General features: G+C 32.7%; 1 non-coding gene across 1 annotated transcript; it reads left to right on the forward strand.

The window, feature by feature from the left end:
* Positions 1-2,603: 2,603 nt before the first annotated feature.
* LOC130797391 (U5 spliceosomal RNA) lies at positions 2,604-2,719 on the forward strand. Its single transcript, XR_009038858.1, has one exon. It is a non-coding gene; the product is annotated as a U5 spliceosomal RNA (small nuclear RNA).
* Positions 2,720-20,294: the final 17,575 nt, after the last annotated feature.

Below are 20,294 nucleotides of genomic sequence, written 5' to 3' on the forward strand. Positions count from 1 at the left end.
AGGAGGAGATGTAATAAGTTATATGTTAGTATAGTAGCATCGAGCGCACGCTTGTGACGTTATGTTATTCTCACGCTTCAGGATACGACTACGTCGATGAACCCTTCTAGTCATCGACATGTGATCTCACTCGACATGTGATACATATTCTGCAGATAGCAAAATTTTAGGCGTTTATTTTTTGTATCTTTCTTATAAGAATTAATTACTTTCTTTTAATACTTTTTGTGTTTGTTTTTGTTCAAGATTGAAATGTGGTACCACAAGCAAAGCAGCCGTACGTGAGAGATTTTGGTGCTCGTTGTCGACTTTTATGTTTCGTTTTGGAGAAAGTGTTTAATGGTGGACATACTTACGTACATTTGATGGATGATACTTTTATGATGGATATATAACTATTTATAGTTGCTGATTGAATGTTAATTTTTGGGGTTAAAAACTTGATATTTGTATATTTAAATTTGGTGGATGTATAAGTGATGGATGTAAATTTTTGGGGTTAAAAACTTAATATTTGTATTTTTAAATTTGGTAGATGTATAAGTAATGGATGTAAATTTTTGGGGTTTAAAGCTTGAAGAATTGGTGGATTACTAACATGAAATATATAATTAGCAATAGAAAGAAAGATAAGTCTAGATTGAAGTGTTGAAGAAACATTTAAGTTTTTGTATTGTTCCACTTCAGTATGTTTCTAAGGTTTTTGTAATGTGCTTATTGGTTTATAATTGATATCAAATCATGGGGAATCTTATTTATTTATAGATAATCTTGTTTACAATGTTTCAATATTAGAAATTAGTTTTCAAATATTCAAAAAATCATAATTAGAAAACTGAAATTGGACCTAATTTGCTAAAATTAGGTGAAAAACTGATAATCGGTTCGGGTTTGTATCAGTTCGAGTTAAAAACAGTTCGATCTTAATCGGTTTTAGTCAGGTTGCATTCGGTTTCGTGCATAATTCAAGTCGGATTTGACTCGGGTCGATCACTGTTGAGTTCGGGTAACATCAGTTAACGTTTATATGTCGGTTATAAAATTCTGTTGCAGTTCGAGTTCGATTTTTCCCTTTTCAATTATTAAACGGTTCGAGTGCAGTATCGGTTCGGATTATGATTGTTCGGTAAACCTAAAAAAATAATATATTTTCAGGTCGGATAATTTTCAATTACAGGTCGGATTAGATTTGAACAGCTCTACATATAGCGAGGCCATGTGCCATCACATTTTTTGTAGTGTTATACGGGCCTTAAAAGACCTTTATAATATTTTTGTTGTTTATTTATGATACATTACTACATTTTATAATCGTCAATATAGTCTAATTCTTATTAACAAGCACATCTAATTAAATTATAAGACATGTTAATCGGACATACTTATTTCTAGAGCTGTTCAAAACAAATCCGACCCGAAAATCCGACCCGGAATCGAAAATTATCCGACCCGAAAAAATGTAAGGTTTTTAGGTTTACCGAACCGCAATTACCCGAACCGATACTTCACTCGAACCGTTTGATAACCGAAAAGGGCAAAATCGAACTCGAACTGCAACCGAATTTTATAACTGACATATAAACCTTAACCGATGTTACCCGAACTGAATAGTGATCGACCCGAGTCAAATCCGACCTGAATTATGCACGTAACCGAATGTAACCTGACTAAAACCGATTAAGATCGATCTGTTTTTAACCCGAACTGATACAAACCCGAATCGATTATTAATCGAACTGTTTTTAACCCGAATTGATACAAACCCGAACTGATTGTAAATTGAACTGTTATAAATCCTAATCAAATTTTCACCTAATTTTAGCAAATTAAGTCCAATTTCAGTTTTCTAATAATACGGAAAAAAGAAGAACACAAGTTCTATACAGAAGAGATTGCATACAGAATATATATATATATATATATATATATATATATATATATATATATATATATATATATATATATATATATATATATATATATATATATATATATATATATATATATATATATATATATATATATATATATATATATATATATATATATATATATATATATATATATATATATATATATATATATATATATATATATATATATATATATATATATATATATATATATATATATATAAAAACTAATTGAAATAAATTGATCTGCCTATTAGGGCTGGCAAAAGCTAACCCGACCTGCTAACCTGGTCTGAAACCGACCCGAAATTAGCGGGTTTGGGTTTAGATTTTTGACCCAATTAATTAAATGGGTCAACCCGACATGATCTGTTTATTAAATGGGTTAGGTTCAGGTTGAATATTTAAACCCGAAAAAAACCTGTTTAGCCCATTTATTAAATTTAAGACGGATCAACATTTGCCAAATACTTCGTAAAACTAAGATAATACCAATTACCATGTATTGAGGGATTTGTGAGCTGAAGATGACTTTCAATAAAAAAGAAAGTTGTCCCACATCGGCTAAGGGATTTGTCAGCTGAAGATGACTTTCGATAACAAAGGAAGTTGTCCCACATCGGCTATGAAAGATACTAATAAAAGAAAAATCCTTTAAATCACTTCCACAGATCTCATATCAACTGACGCAGCCACGCCGTGAGCACAAACCGAACTATTCTTTCGCCTTTTACTAAAGAATACCGTGTGCTCGCTGCATTAAGTGGCATACGTTTATTTTTGGAGGAAGCCTTTAATTAAGGTTAAATGGGTCAAATGACCTGAAATATATGAATTTCAATGTGGGTTATATCATTTTTAAGTTGGGTTTATAACATAATGTAGTTAGGAGTATAACATTGTTTGGTTGAGGTTATTACATTGTTTGGTTGGGGCTGTAATATAGTTTAATTAGGGTTATAACATTGTTTAGTTGGGGTTATAACATTGTTTAGTTGGGTTATGACACGGTTTAGTTAGGGTTATATAACATTGATTAGTGGAGGTTATAATATAGTTTAGTTGGGGTTATATGTTCAAGTTGGGGTCTTAACACATTTTTTATACATATGACTATCTATAATCTTAATGAATTGGGCTATTAATAGCCATCTCCCATCTCTAGAAAAGACGGTCCCTCAAAAGACTGTCTGATGAAAAATACTGCTTTAAACGCGAATTACAATGATGCATATACAATAAACCTACACCGTTGGATCAAAAAAATGAACGGCACAAAATTGAAAAGACCGAAGCACACAGATAGCCATTAACTACCGTTCGTACGACTCCCATCACACCCAGCACAGAGATAGCCATTAACTTTCCTAATCCGCCCATTATAAAACCCCACTTCCCCCAACCTCAGTTTTCATTCTCAAATCATAATCCAAATCTCAAATTCTAGTTTCAGCAAAGAGAAAATGTCAGGAAGAGGTAAAGGAGGAAAGGAATTAGGCAAAGGAGGTGCAAAGAGGCACAGAAAAGTGTTAAGAGACAACATTCAATTTCTCTGAAATCAACTGATTTTATTGTTTATTTTTCTCTATTTTTGTATTTGTCTTTTGTTAGATGTGCTAGGAGTTGGAAATTTTTACATCTTTATGTAATTGATATATGTTCTTAATGTTCTAGAGGTATGATATTGTGAAGAAGAATTTCAGTTATGTTACAGCGATTGTATTTTCTCTTTATTCAACTGATTACTTTTCTGATTTCTGGATTTGTCTTTTGTCAAATGAAATTGTGAAAATGGCTTAATTATGAAGTTTGAGATAATGTTGATGTTTCAATTGAAAATTCAATTTGATCTTGAAATGAGTTTTGGTTCATGACTTTTGATTTTAGTTAGAATCTGGAAATTTGAGGGCTGAATGTTTCAGTTTGTGATTGTGATTTAATCTCATTTTATAAGAGTATGAATCTATTAGAACTTTTGCTGTATTGTGCTTAGTGTTGTCTCATCAATTAAAAACCTGACTATTAACTTATTTCGATATTCACCCGATCAATAGTTATCCGTAACCGATAACTACTCGAAAAATAAAGCTCGAACCCGATCTGTAGCCGAAAAAACCGAACCAATTAGTAATCGATGACAACCTGAAACCGATTGACACTCGACACGAACTTCAACCGACACCGAACTGATGCTAACCCGATAGCTTGAATAACCGATCTCCAACCGAACCGTGACTAACCGACTCGACCCGAGTGTGACCCGTTGTAACACACAGCCGAAAAATAACCGATTCGAAGTGCAACCGAACCGAATAACACCCGTCCGAAACCGACCCGATCAACCGAATGAACACCTCTACTTATTTCAATGGAAACTAATTGTAAATTGGTCGAACCTAGAGGGTCTGACGTATCTAGGCCCCTTTAATTTTTATTTGAGCCTAACTTGCCTTATTTTGAAAATTTGAAATGTATAAGACAATTTATCAAAAAAATGAACAAAATAGTATAAGTTTCAACTTTATTCCAAAAGTAAGCGTGAAATTCTCAAACCTGAGGTTTGTTGCTGTTCGCAGTTAGTAACTGCGAACAGGTCAAAAAAGACAAAATAGTTGTTCGCAGTTACTAACTGCGAAACTGCGAACAACTATTTGACCTGTTTTGACCTGGTTGCAGTTAGTAACTGCAAATAGCATGCTCCACAAAAACAGGTCAAATAGCTGTTCGCAGTTAGTAACTGCGAACAACTATTTTGTCTTTTTTGACCTGTTAGTAACTGTGAACAACCTCAAACCTCAGATTTGAGAATTTCACGCTTACTTTTGGAATAAAGTTGAAACTTATACTATTTTGTTCATTTTTTTGATAAATTGTCTTATACATTTCAAATTTCCCCTTATTTTCACCTTATGTGGCCAATGGGCCATTGCACTAATCTAGATACACTAAAGCAACTTGGCTGAAATATAAGGAGATATATTTGACACTATTCATCATTCAAGTTTATTTTATATATTGCGGCTAATGTGTAAGAAAAAATATAGTCAAGTGGGATCTTGTTTAAATCGTCTAATCGCATACTTTCATAATATTAAGTTTTTATAACTTTTAGATGTGTATAGTTTAATATATAAATGATCAAAATAATATATTAGATTGCGTAAAAAGTCAAATGTAACAAGTATAATGAAACAGAGTAAGTATTTGTTCTTGGACAGAGAACTTTCAGCATATGGATCATGGGTAATCTTACAATTCTAGGGTTGAGAGCTAACATTTCTTGTTCAGATACTACGTAAGTAATGGTGCTAAGGCTTTTAATAGTTTGTTTAAGGTATGTAAATTAATTATATTTTATCTAATAATTTTAAAATAAAATATAATTAATTAATTATATTTTAACTTATAAATTAAAATTAAAATATAATTAAGAATAATTGTTAAATAGTAATAAAAAATTTAGACAATTGTATGAAAAAAAGTACTAAAAATAAGAGGCTTATAGGCCTAAGGGGCAACATCAAGTTGACCTCTCCCAAATGTTTAAGTCGCTTGAAATGGAACAAAAACAAATAATTGGCCCCTTTGTGTTTGTTTATTCACTGAAATTTCAATCTAGATTTCATGACGCATTGAAGTTGTAAAACACATGGTTTATTTATAGTATTACAGTTCATTCGTAATATCATCAGATTAAGGTAAAAGTCTTGTATAAATTTGATACACACTATTTTAAAGTGTGTCAGCCTAATAATAACAACATATTTCCCAAATTCTAATGATTATATTATTTGTACTTCCCAAGTAAAAATACTTATTATTATAATATATTTTAAAATTGGTGCACATTAAAATATTGTAAAACAAATCGATATAAGACTTTTTCTAAATGTAGGGCATCTAGAGTTTTCCCATTTGTTGGGGTTCACGTAACATACTACATTTATCTAGAGCTGTTCAAAAGTGACCCGACCTGAAAATCCTATCCGAAACTGAAAGTAAACCCACCCGAAAATGTGTATCTTTTTTAGGTTTATCGAACCGATATCACCCGACCCGAAGCTATACCCGAACCGGTTGATAACCGAAAATTTGAAAACTGAACCCGAGTTGTAACCGATTTTTCTAATCGATACGTAACTATTAATCGAGATTACCTGAACTTAATAGTGACCGACTCGAGTCATATCCGACCCGAATAATGCTCAAAACCGAACTTGATCCGGCCAAAACCGACTTAACCCGAACGAAATTTAGATTGAACTGTTGTAAACCTGAACCAATTTTTTACATAGAAGTATGATTGACTCATATTCAATCATCTTATTAGTTATTCTAATAAAGTCATAAATATGTTAATAAAATAAATTTTATAAATACATGGTTTCATATATTTATAGTTAATAATCAATGGTTAATGTTTATTTAACTAGTTTTAATCGAATTATATGAAAATTGATAGAATATTATAATTTTAATTTCCGGTCAAACAAGTAAAAATAACAATGTAATAATGATCATTAATTGATTTGCATTTGCACTATTTTGCTTTAAATAAAGGAACCTTATGATCAATTAAAAAATGACTAACAACTTAATCTGATACTGACTTGATCAATAGTAATTAGTAATACGCAATTCGTAGCCGAATTCTACCGAAAAATACCCGAACCCGATCTGCACCCGGTAAAATAGAACCAATTATTAACCAATGACAACCCGAGACCGATTGAAACTCGACACTAACTTCAACCGACACCGAACTGATGCTAACCTGATAGATCGAATAACCGATCTTCAACCGAACCATGACTAACCGACTTGAGTATGACCCGTCACAACACGCATCCGAAATATAACTGATAAAAAATACAACCGAATCGAATGACACCCATTCAAAACCGACTCGATTACCCGACTGAACACCTCTACGTTTATCCATAACTTAATAACTGAAATAATAACTTGACATGAACTGTCCATGCGTATGAAGCTGGACTACAAATAATTCTAAAATAATGGGTTTTAAAATGTCAAAATTATATTTGTGATTGTTTATTAAGAGAATTATTAGAAGATTATTGACTTGAAAATTAAGATGGTTATTATCACTAGTTACTAGCAAAATATTCATTATGTCGATGGACCAAATTTTTTTTTTTTTTTGGTTTCGGATTTTAATGTATTAAAGTAAAATAATTCATTTTACTAATACGGATCAATCGAATACAACTTATTTACTAGTTCCATCATAATAATAGTAAGATTGTTTACATCCAACCATCTCAACTCACACCCTATATGGAGACTTTAGGGTAATTGAGTGCTAAAATAATTATCTAGCTAGTTTGCTTTTCAATGTAAGGTTCAACGCAATAGTATCAACCCTAGTGCAAAAATAAGGTTGCATCACCGTATCATGACCGTATTGTAAAAGTTTTTAAGCTTATCGCAACCAAAAAATAAGGAGATTGCAAAATTGTGCATATTGATCTTGCTATCGGTTTTGCAGCACCGTTACTGCGACCAAGTACACAATATTGGACATAACATTTACACAATAATCTAAATATTCTAATCAATCACGCCCCACAGTCAAATAGGGAGGTTTTCGAACCCTAAGAATGGAACATAAATCATCAAAAAGAATCTTAGGAAGAGACTTGGTGAAAATATCGACAATCAGATAACGGGAAGTAAGATGGACTACACGAACTTCACCATGTTTAACTTTTCACGAACAAAGTGTATATATCCTTATGTTTAGTGAAACATCACAACTAGGGATGGTTATGAGGCGGGTCTGGACAGACCCAGACCTGGACCCTTTTATTTTTTATAGATACAGACCCGGATCCGAACCCTACCGGTCCAAAATTTTCAAACCCAGACCCAAACCCTCTGGATCTGACGGGTCTAAAGTCCTTGATGAGTCCTTAATGGGTCTTAAACAAAGTCTCTTTGATTGTCAAAATTGAACCTTTTGAGAGTCTTTTTGTATTTTTTAAGCAACTTATTATCGTATTATAAAAACTTGTTCGAATCCATGAAATTCAAATACAAAATAATTACTAAAAAGTAAAAAAAATATTTAATTGTATAGGGTCCGAGTCCAGGTCTGAGGGGCAGGTCTAAGGTCTAGGTCTCAAGGTCGGGTCTGGGTCCGGGTTCGGGTCTGCACTTTGAAACCTGGACCCGGGCCTATCAAATATTTTCTGGATCCAGATCCGACCCGGATCCGATGGGTCTCAAAAAATAAGACCCAAACCCTTAAAAAATGGGCGGATCCAACAGGATCCTGGAGCCATGATCATCCCTTATCACAACACAATCATTGTCATTGTTTAAGTACCAAACTTTCTTTTTGTGATAATACCAAAATGAAAGATTTGTAGGCAATAGAGCACCCAATTCCATACATTCATCTGCCCAACTCAGTACTAGGTCCAACGAATTAACCTTATCAGTATTACCAACATGAAGCTTGACTCCATGAGCCCTCTATATTGAAACCTTAACAAAATTTTATCACACATACTTAAAAAAAAAACTCACTTAAAAATTCGACCATAAAACTAAGTAACCCTAAATGCAGAACTGATTAACTAAATGCTACGTAACAGAAATTACATGAAAATTCAATAATTATATGATCAATTAACCAGCATACAATCAAATTGCATGTTGTTCTATTACTAAAAAACTATAAAGAAAGATTATCCAGCTTTATTGTTTGCTAGAACTTCGAAATATGGGAGGCTAAAACACTCAAAATTCATAAAAACCCTCGAATTCTTTTATAGGTACCAATGCAATTAGGTCGAAATTCTATGAAATCAGCTATTCAAATTTTTGGGTTGAAGCTGGGTATCCTTAATCAAATTTGGGCGAAATTAATGCTAACTTGAGGATTTGGGGGAGGAGAATCAAGAAATTTAAATTTGGTGTAATTTTAAACTTGAGAAATTAGGATTAAACCTTCGTAAAACTTTAAGCAATTGAGAGTAAATAATTAGTCTCTTCACTTGGGCATTCTTTTTTTAATTAACAATTAAATGTGAAATATTTTTTCGTGTAGAACGGTCATAGTGTCAGAGGTTTTGTTTGGTAAATCTCATGGTTATCATATGAAATTTGAATATTTATCTAATATGTGAAAAACTCAAACTTGAGTGTTATTGGTTACATAAAATTTTCCTTTAATTTATTATCTGTAATGTAAATTATTAAAATCATATAGAGTTTGATATTTAAATACTAGCTGATAATACTCCCTCCACACCAATATAAATGTTTCATTTGCTTGGGCACAGATATTAAAAGTGGTGTGGAGTCCCTTAAAAATGTGATAGTTTGGTAAATAGTAAAGAGTAATTAGTAGTGAAAAGTAAGTAGTGAAGGGTAGTTGGGTAAGTAAGGTATATGGGGGTATATTCGTAATTACTTGTGTGAACTAAGGATATTTAGGTAAAAAAAAGATTGATAAATATAGAAATTGGACAAATAATATGGTTTTGCCAAAAAAGGAAATGAGACATTTATATTGCTGTGGAGGGAGTATAACATAATTAGCTGAGTAATTGATTATAGGGAAATTCTAATTTTGATTCATTTTTAAAATAATAATTTGTGAATTACCACTACAAATAACCATTGAATTGGCGACAACGCATTTCGTCGCCATTTCATAGCTAAACGGTCAAAAAGTAGGCCGGGCAACGGGATCTGAGGTGGTCGCTATTTCTTCCGTTGCTAATCCCAAACTGGACGCCTTTTCCTCGCCATTTTTTCAGAAAAAGAGGCGACCATTTGGCGACCAGGTACCCATCGCCACACTGGCGACCAACCTTTTCCTGGCTATGAAAAACATCATGAAACAAAAACTGGGCAAAAAAATAGCATTAAACAAAATAATAACATTACATCAATAATAAATTATAACATTAAGCATGCTCAAAATATACCATAATTCGAAAATATAAAAATAAAACATAAATAATTCAACATAAACATCATGAAATAACATGAAAAAACATGTTGAAGATGACAATGTACACCATAATTAAAAATCAAACATAAAAAAAACATTGAAACATAATTTATCATCATAATCATCAACAACATTGAAAAAATACAAAAAAAATATAATAAACACTAACCTTTTAGTAACAAGATAAGAATTTTAGAGTTGAAAATGAGTTGTAACCACAAGATGATGAAGATGACATTAAGAAAGAAAAGAAAATAAATAGAGAATGAGATTAATGGATGAAAAGAAAATGAGGCGTATAAGGATTGAAGAAGTATAAGGTAAATGAAGATAGAGTTGTAGGAAATGAGAAATGAGGGCAAAGCACGGGTTCTATCATCAGCAACTGGCGACCGACTTCGTGGTCGCTGGTTGGTCACCATCTGCAACGACATGACAGGAGGTTTGACTTTCTGGAGTTGGCGACCGACCTACTGGTCGCTGGTCCTCGAAAATGAAAAAAGTTTGCGTGCTACAGTAAGGAAAAAATCGGCTGCAATATTTTTTTTTTAATTATTATTATTATTATTATTATTATTATTATTATTATTATTATTATTATTATTATTACAACGTTGTTGTTATTATTATTATTATTATTACTACTACTTATTTTTATGTGTTATTAGTATTCTTATTATTATTATTATTGTTGTTGTTGTTATTCTTATTATTATTATTTTATTATTATTATTATTATTATTATTATTATTATTATTATTATTATTATTATTATTATTATTATTATTATTATTATTATTATTGTTGTTGTTATTATTATTATTATTACTGCAAAATAATAATAATTCGGAGGAATACAATAAAATTGTATTAAATATTACAAAATATTAAATAATTACATATAAATAATTAAACCACTCTTCGGATTCTTTGTTTTCTGAGAGTACAAGATCCACATCTTTTAAATTTTGTCTTGTACTCGGATATGGAAGATAATATAATTGACGTGCTTGACTTGTCAACACAAATGGATCATATAAACGATACGAGCGACCCTGATGTATGTCAACTAATTTATATCGTTTATGAATGTTTGTTCCGTGGCTATTTCCAGTAGTAGTTGGGTCATACCAATGATATTTGAAGAACGTTACTCGTTTGATAGGTATCCCCGGGTCATATCGGCCCGCCGTACTCCACTCGGACAACATCGAATAAGCTGGAAAGTCATTGATTGTCCACATTAAAGTTGCTCGCAGTTGGAAATTCTCCTTTCTTGACACATCAAATGTACAAATCCCCTCCTCCCACAACATATTCAACTCTTGTATTTGTCGTTGAAGATATAAGTCAATGTTGTGCTTTGGATTTCCGCGAAACCTTATCACCCTTACTGTTTCTTCTCCATCTAGAAGTTTCACAAATATAACAGCAAGTTGCATTCGCATTATTCCCCCAATATATCAAACATCCGTTAGGACAACAATCTATCTTCTCAACGGGTAATCCAAGGGCAGCTATTTGTTTTTTCGTTTCGTAGAAGTTGTTTACCATCGTATTCTCTTCTGGTAACACTTCGTTCACAATACCACAACTATTGTCGTAACACCTCTCAGTGAAACGATGGTATGTCTTCAGGTTTGTAAGTCGACCAATAATAGACATCTTGGTGTGATTTTTACAACCTTCATATAAAGGACTATGTTAAGAATGCTACCACCTATACCAATGAACATGTGCCATAATTACCGTTCATACCCTTGTCTATTTTGTCAACTATTATATATATCCCACAATATATTGTAATAGAGTTGATTTTTGGTTTTTTGGATCTTTCATAATAGAAAAGGAATTCTTTCTTCATATCTTGTTTAGTCTTCTTTTATTTTAACATGGTATCAGCCGGATTGATCCTTCCTTCCACCTTTATTTCATTAATGGTTTAATGTCTTCTTCTCCCACCTTCTCTTTCGATACTACCAATTCCATCATTCCTGTTTACCTCATCAACGATTGATTTACGTTCTCTTTTTCGTCTCGATTTCTTCTTCATCAGGAAAGTCTCTGTTGCTTTGGTGTTTTCTTTGTCGATCTCCTTTGCTCCTGTGTTCTTCTTTTTCTTTATGAATCTTGTTTTTCCTTCGTGCCTTCCTCTTGATTTTGATTCCAGTAGCATTCTTCCATTTGTTTTCTTCATTGCATGTCAAAATTGTTTCCCCTAGCCTTCGATTTTTTGATTTTTCATCATCTCTCTTTCTACAATCAACCCTAATTTTTTTCTTCTTCTTTCTTTCTAACCATGTCTACTGATACAATCAACGATTTCACCTCAAACAATATCAATTCTCGAACCCTAGATCTTACCGTTGATCCTAGCACAGTTTTTTACATCCATCCCTCTGACACTACTGTCCAATCCTTCGTCTCTGACAAATTTGAAGGGCAAAATTTCATAACCTGGAAATCTTCTATGATCATTGGTCTCTCTACAAAAAATAAAATGTGTTTTGTTGATGGCTCTCACCACAAACCATCACCCACTGCTCCAACATATCAAGCATGGATACGATGCAATGATATGATCAGAGGATGGATTCTCAAATCTTTAAGTCCAGTTATTGCCAAAAGTGTTTTCTTTTTCAAGACTGCTCAAGAAATGTGGCAAAATCTTGAAGAACGGTATGGACACACTAGTTCAACACAACTTTTCGCCATTCAAGAAGAAATAGCCACCATACAACAAGAAAATGATGATGTAGCTGAATTTTTTGCAAAAATCAAAGTTCTTTGGGATGAATTAGATGAGGTCTGTCCTTTGCCAACTTGTGAATGCCTCCGCTGTACTTGCAATTTAACTTCCAAATTCCTTAAGATCCTCCAAGAACAAAGACTTATGCAATTCCTGATGAATTTAAGGGATGAGTACAGACAAATTCGAAGTAATATAATCATGATGAATCCTTTGCCTACCATCACAGAAGCATACAAGATTGTTTTACAAGAACAACACCATAAAAGAATAAGCCACAATAAATCAAGTCTTGAGCCCCTTGCCTTTGTTGCTGACAAACAACCACCACAACATGTTCACTCCTATAGATCATATCCCAACAGAGGTGTACACACCTCTAATAGAGGAGGTCTGATTCAATCCAAAGGAGGAGTTAAACGAAATTCTACCCAACATTGTGATCATTGCCATTACCCAGGGCATACTATTGATCGATGCTATAAGCTTCATGGATATCCTAAGGACTCCAAGTCTCAAGCTCAGAAGAAGTTTGCACATCATTCACAAACCAATATACAAGATGAGGTTTCTCCTGATCCAAGACCTGATGATATGGTGCATACAAGTTTCACCAAAGAACAATACTCACAGCTTCTCACTCTTCTAGACAACCAACATATTGGAGCTCATTCAAAACAACATAACACTTCTGATCAAAATATACACACTGCCTTCCTTGCAGGTACTATTTGCCTCTTTTCTCATACTGCTAATACTTGGATTATTGATAGTGGAGCCACTGATCATTTCTGTTCTAACCTACAAATGTTTCACACATACAAAAATCTTGAGAATCAACAAACCTTCATTACCATTCCTAATGGCAAAAAGATACAAGTTACACACATTGGTACTATTTTTTTAACTAACACTCTACAACTTAAAGATGTCTTATACGTTCCAGATTTTCAATTAAATCTCATCTCTGTTTACAAACTCTGTCACAATATGAATTGTAAAATTACTTTTCATAATCAAAATTGTTTCTTACAGGGTCCTACCCTTCCCAAGAAGATAGTTCTTGGTAAATTGAAATCTGGCCTTTATAATGCTAATGAAGATTTATCCAGTGGTCCACAACAGCCCATATCACCTATTCTTTCTGCTGGCACAGTCACTTCTAATTCAGGCATCTACACACAACAAGCTAAACTCTGGCACTTAAGGCTGGGCCACCTACCTTTTTCCAAGCTCTCTTATGTTCTTCCTTTCTTTAAGAATAAACCAAAATGTATTGATGCTATATGTCAAATTTGCCCTCCATCTAAACAATGCAAATTACCCTTTCCTACAAGTGAAATAAAAAGTACTAAACCTTTTCAATTACTTCATATTGATGTATGGGGGCCTTATAAACATGCTACCCCAAGTAATTGTAATTTTTTCATTACTATAGTTGATGATTTCACTAGATATACATGAGTTCATTTACTTCAATACAAATCTGATTCTGTTCATGTTTTAAATAAGTTCATAGCATACATTGAAAATCAGTTTAACACCACAGTTCACATTATCAGAACAGATAATGCAAAAGAACTGTGTGAAGGTCCTATTAAAGAATTATATTATAAAAAAAGCATCACTCACCATACTAGCTGCACTGATACACCACAACAAAATGGAGTTGTTGAACGCAAGCACAGACACTTGTTAGACACTGCTAGAGCCTTATTCTTTCAAGCTAACCTACCTCCCACCTATTAGGGAGAATCTTTGTTATGTGCCACATATCTTATAAATAGAATGCCATTATCTGTTATTAAAAATAAATCTCCTTATGAATTACTACATCAATCCCCTCCTGTGCTTGATCACCTTAGAACTTTTGGATGCTTATGTTATGTTTCCACTTCCAAAGCACACAGATCAAAATTTGATCCCACGACTGCTGCATGTGTTTTCTTGGGTTATTCTCTTACACAAAAAGGATACAAGGTATTAAACTTACAAAACAAGAAAATTTATGTTAGCAGAGACATTATATTCCATGAAAAACATTTTCCTTACCACAATCAATATAAAAACATCATTTCACAAAAACCTTTTCAATTTTTCCTCCCTGCTGAAACAAAACAGTTTCAATCTCTTAATCCCTTCACTGATGACTACTATCAAACTATTTCCACTCCTCCCTTACAAACATCCACTCCCTGTTCTCCCACTTCCCTTCCTCTCAGCTCAGCCCCACAAAATGAACAACAACCTGCAGAGTGTTCTGTCCCCATTCCTATCAGAACTTCCACAAGAATCTCCCATCCTCCCTCTTACTTAAATGATTATGTATGTTCTAATATGATTTCTGATCTCACTAATCAACATTGGTGCAATTTAGTTACCTTGGATACCATACCTGCAAACAGCAAATCCATTGTTTATGCTACATCCAACCTTATTGAACCTACATCATATAAACAAGCATCTCAAGATCACAGATGGATACAGGCTATGAATGATGAAATCACAGCCCTCAAAGAAAACAACACTTGGTCATTAGTTGACCTCCCACCTGGTACAAAGCCCATATGATGTAAATGGGTCTATAAAATCAAACTAAAAGCAGATGGAACCATTGAACGATTCAAAGCAAGGTTAGTTGCAAGAGGTTACACACAAACACATGGTGTGGACTATATGATGAGACTTTCTCTCCTGTTGTCAAACTATCCACTATAAGAACCATCATTGCTGTTGCTGCTACTAAAGGTTGGTCTCTCTATCAACTTGATGTCAATAACGCTTTTTTACATGGAGAACTTCATGAGGAAGTTTATATGAAGCACCCAACAGGTATTCCTAATCCTAATAATAAGGTATGTAAACTACAAAAATCTTTATATGGGTTAAAACAAGCATCAAGACAATGGTTTGCTAAACTTCACAATTTACTTCTCCAAGGATTTAAGCAATCCAAGAATGATTATTCTTTGTTCATCCAAAACACAGATTCTTCTCTAACTATAGTTGCTGTTTATGTTGATGACATTATTCTCACAGGTAATGGCAACACAGTTATTACTCAGCTCAAGCATCATCTACATAAAGTCTTCAGTATCAAAGATTTAGGAAGATTACATTACTTCCTTGGTATAGAAGTGTCCTATGTTCCTCAAGGTATCATTCTAACTCAAAATAAATACACAAAGGAACTCCTCCAAGCAAGTGGGTTAAATGATTTCAAAGCTGTTGTCACTTCTCTACCTCAAAATATGAAATTAAGCTCAACTGAAGGAACCATTATAGTTGACCCTCTCTATTACAGAAGCATGGTAGGTAAGCTGAATTTTCTCACAAATACTAGACCTGACCTGACCTACTCTGTCCAACACTTGAGTCAATTCATGCAACAACCAAGAGACACTCACCTCCAGGCTCTTCATCACACTTTAGGATATGTTGCTCATACCTCTGGACAAGGCATTCTTATGAATGGAGCTGACAAACTTATTTTACAAGCCTTCTGTGATTCTGACTGGGCATCCTGCCCTGATTCAAGAAAATCAGTTTCTGGCTATATTTTACAACTTGGTAAATCACCAATCTCATGGAAGTCCAAGAAACAAGCAACAGTATCCAGATCATCTGTAGAAGCTGAGTACAAAGCCATGGCAAATGCTGCAGCTGAAGTCACATGGATGGTTCGCCTGCTAACAGATCTTGGCTTCCCAATTCTACAACCAGTCACCCTCCACTGTGATAATCAATCTGCCATCTACATCGCCAAGAACCCAGTGTTCCATGAACGGACAAAACACATTGCTATAGATTGTCATTTCACAAGAGAGAAGGTTATGGAAGGTCTAATACAACTGACATATTTACCAACCTCTTCTCAAATAGCTGATATCTTCACTAAAATTCTTCCCTCACACCAGTTCAACAAGCTGCTGACCAATCTTGGCATGTTATCTCAGCCAAGATTGCGGGGGGGAGGGGGGGGGGGGGTGTTAAGAATGCTACCACCTATACCAATGAACATGTGCCATAATTACCGTTCATACCCTTGTCTATTTTGTCAACTATTATATATATCCCACAATTATTGTAATAGAGTTGATTTTTGGTTTTTTGGATCTTTCATAATAGAAAAGGAATTCTTTCTTCATATCTTGTTTAGTCTTCTTTTATTTTAACTGACTATTTACAGAATTTAACATTTTAAAGAACTGTCGGCACTGAGGGTTTGGATATAAATCAAATTAATGACAATAAAAATTAATTATAAACAATAACAATAAATAAAACAACTCATGTAAAGATAAAACACAAGCTAGATAATAGAATAAGAAAATCACTAACCTATTCTAATTCTTTAGTTACCGATATATACAATACAAAACAATTCTGCGTGTTATTTATAGAAATTATGGCGAAAATATAGCCATGAGAAATCCATCGCCATCTTTTCAAATTCAAATTGAAAAAGTGGTGGCAACCATATGGCTTCCAAGCTACCGTCGCCTATATTTATTAAATTAAAAAAAAATTACGGTCTACTTGGAGACTGAATGGCGACCATATTTTTAATGTCGCCAATTAATTATTTAAAAAAAAATAGCGACCAGTGGGCGACCAGTACACCCGTCGCCATACGTTAAAAAAATTAAAAAAATACTGTCTTCATTGGCGACCATATAGTGACCAATGTCCTCGTCGCTAAATATTTTTCAAAAATTTAAAAAGAATAAAAGCTTTTAGCGACGGATTGGCGACCACAAATTCCTTCGCTAATTTGCTTTTCCATTTGGCGACGTAGCTTGCCCTCGCCTGTCCGTCGCCACTGGCGACAAACCAAACCCCTCACTTTTTTTTCCATCGCTATTTCAATAGTTATTTGTAGTGTACAATTTTAAAGTTTAGCATTTTTCTAAATTACAGCTTTAAATTTATTTTTTTTTGCGAATTACAGCCACCAAAGTATCGAAATTTACAAGTTCAAGCCAAAAACACATAACTTCGATTATTTAACCTAAAATTCTAACCACCAAAATGGTCAGAATTCTGTGTTTTGGCTCGAACCTGTGAATTTTGATACTTTGATTGTTGTAATTCGCAAAAAATAAACAATAAAATTGTAATTCGCAAAAATACTAAACTTTAAAGATATAATTCTCAACTTGTTTTTTTACAATATAGCCTAGTACCTGGAATAACATTGAGTTATTTATAGTTAAGTGGATTTTATGTTTCTTAGAATGTTATTTCCGTTTTTTAATTTCTTCCTATTATTAAAAACATCTTCCTATTATTGAAACTAATATTTTTATTGCAAATTCTCAAATGAGACTGTCTTATAATAAAATCATCTCGATTAGATTTGGCATATGTTCACATATAATCTTAAAGTAATCACTCATAACCCCAAACTAATCAACTATTATCTTAAATTTCGCTTATAACCCAAACTAATCAATTACTATCTAAAAGTGATTAATTATATTCTTAAAATAATCAATTTTATAATTTTTAAATAATTACTTTTTAATCTAAAAAAAATATCACTTTTTATAATTTTAAAGTCTATCATTTTTAGTGATCATTCAAAAAATATTTCATTATATGATAGTGAGTCTATATGACTTTTTTGTTTATATGTGAATAAAATCAACATCATAAAGTCTAAAGCAAACTCGTTAGCACGACTATTTAATTTTAATTTTAAAAAATAATAAAAGTCAACAACATTTTCAAAAGTCAATAATGACAGCTAATAAGCTTGAAATGAAAACCATTGATTATTCAACCTTGTTTAAGATTCCTTACTAAATTTAATTCAACATGATTAAACATATGAATCTTAGTTGACATTCGCCAGCACACAGTTTCTTTATTTTTATTTAAAAATAATTTCTCAATAATTGTAGACTTAGTTATCCAGTTCATTAACATTAAATGCTTTGAAATTCACCAAATATTTTTTTCTTATTACAATAGGATAAGAAAAGGACAAAATTAGATGAAAATCCAATTTAGAATTTTGTTTAAAAATAACGATATTTGCTCTTGTTGGGAGTAAAATATCTCGTCTATGTGAAATGTCGAAAATATCCTTACTCAAAAGTCAAAGTCAATGATCAAGGTCAAAATCCAAGTCCAAACTCAAGTTGAGGTCAAAGTCAGAAACTACATCAGAACTCTTCCAAGCCCATCAAACCAGACCTTATTCATCAACCCTAAATTACTTATTTTCAGCGACAACTGTTACTTTCTAAAATAACTGTTCACTACTCCTCCTTCCACTATCATGATTACCATGAATCATCGCTGATCAGGTAACTACCCACAAATCCTACAACAAATTATTTTAAGTATTTCATTCCTCTACAAAATAAATGCTAGGCAATTCTACTTTTATACTGAAACTATGTCCAAATATTTTGTTATAATATCCCTTCCAACTATCGTTTCCGGTCTAACTTAAGCATCGGTTGCAGGTATCGGAAATCAGCCTCGGATTAGTCCTTTTTTGTGGTTGCAGATATCAAATCTGTAGCAATCATGCATATCATAGTTACTTCCACAAACACCAACCTAGGTATTCCCTTTATAAATTCGACAATTTTTTTTTCATAGATAGCTCCAATTAAGACAATAATATCATATTCTCATAAAACAAAATTTATTAATATACCTTGTCGTAAGTCAAAGAGGATATAAAAATCAATAGCATAGTTTTACCTAATACTCCTTGTTAATATGACATTTTTCCATCATCATATTCAGTATATTTTGTTCATTAAAATTTTATTTAAGGTTTGGAAGAGATAGAAGATCACACATTAGACCCTTATCTAAGGAGATAAAAATGTGAATTTTTGAAAAAGGTGAGCGAAAAAAAAAAATTAATTGAATAAACGATTATTCAAACTTTTTCCAAAACTAAGCGTGAAAACCCCAGATCTATGGGTTTGGAGCTGTTCGAACAGGTCAAAAAAGACAAAATAGTTGTTCGCAGTTAGTAACTGCGAACAGCAAAAAGACAAAATAGTTGTTCGCAGTTACTAACTGCGAACAGCTATTTGACCTAAAAAAAAATTTTTTTTTTTTCTGTTCGCAGTTAGTAACTGCGAACAGCTATTTTGTCTTTTTTGACCTGTTCGCAGTTACTAACTGCGAACAACCCCAAACCTTAAGTCTGAGAGTTTCACGCTCAGTTTTTAAAATAGTTTGAATAATTGTTTATTCAATTACTTTTTTTTTCGCTCACCTTTTTCAAAAATTCTAAAAATGTCATGGCGAAAGCCCAAAGAGACTAAGGAAGACCTTCAAAGAAAACAAAAGCAAAGCAAAATCTAATAAACTTCTTTATACTTCTATAAATATAAACTTTTTTTATAATATTCTGATTCATTTTCAAATGTGTCATTTGTTTTTTATATGTATGTCAATGCACTAATTCAATACTTAATAATGATAATCATGTATAATTAAAAATTGTAAATTAATAAACCTTATGTTAAGACGAATCAAACAAGATCTCATTTGACTATGTTTTAATGCATAGATTAAGAATAAAATACAAATTAAGAGTAATTGGTGAATAGTAACCCAAAAGCAAATGGGACATTTGAAAAATAACAAAGAAAGTAGTTAATTTGAA

The sequence above is a fragment of the Amaranthus tricolor genome, chromosome 12, assembly GCF_026212465.1.
Source record: "Amaranthus tricolor cultivar Red isolate AtriRed21 chromosome 12, ASM2621246v1, whole genome shotgun sequence".
Lineage (NCBI taxonomy): Eukaryota > Viridiplantae > Streptophyta > Magnoliopsida > Caryophyllales > Amaranthaceae > Amaranthus > Amaranthus tricolor.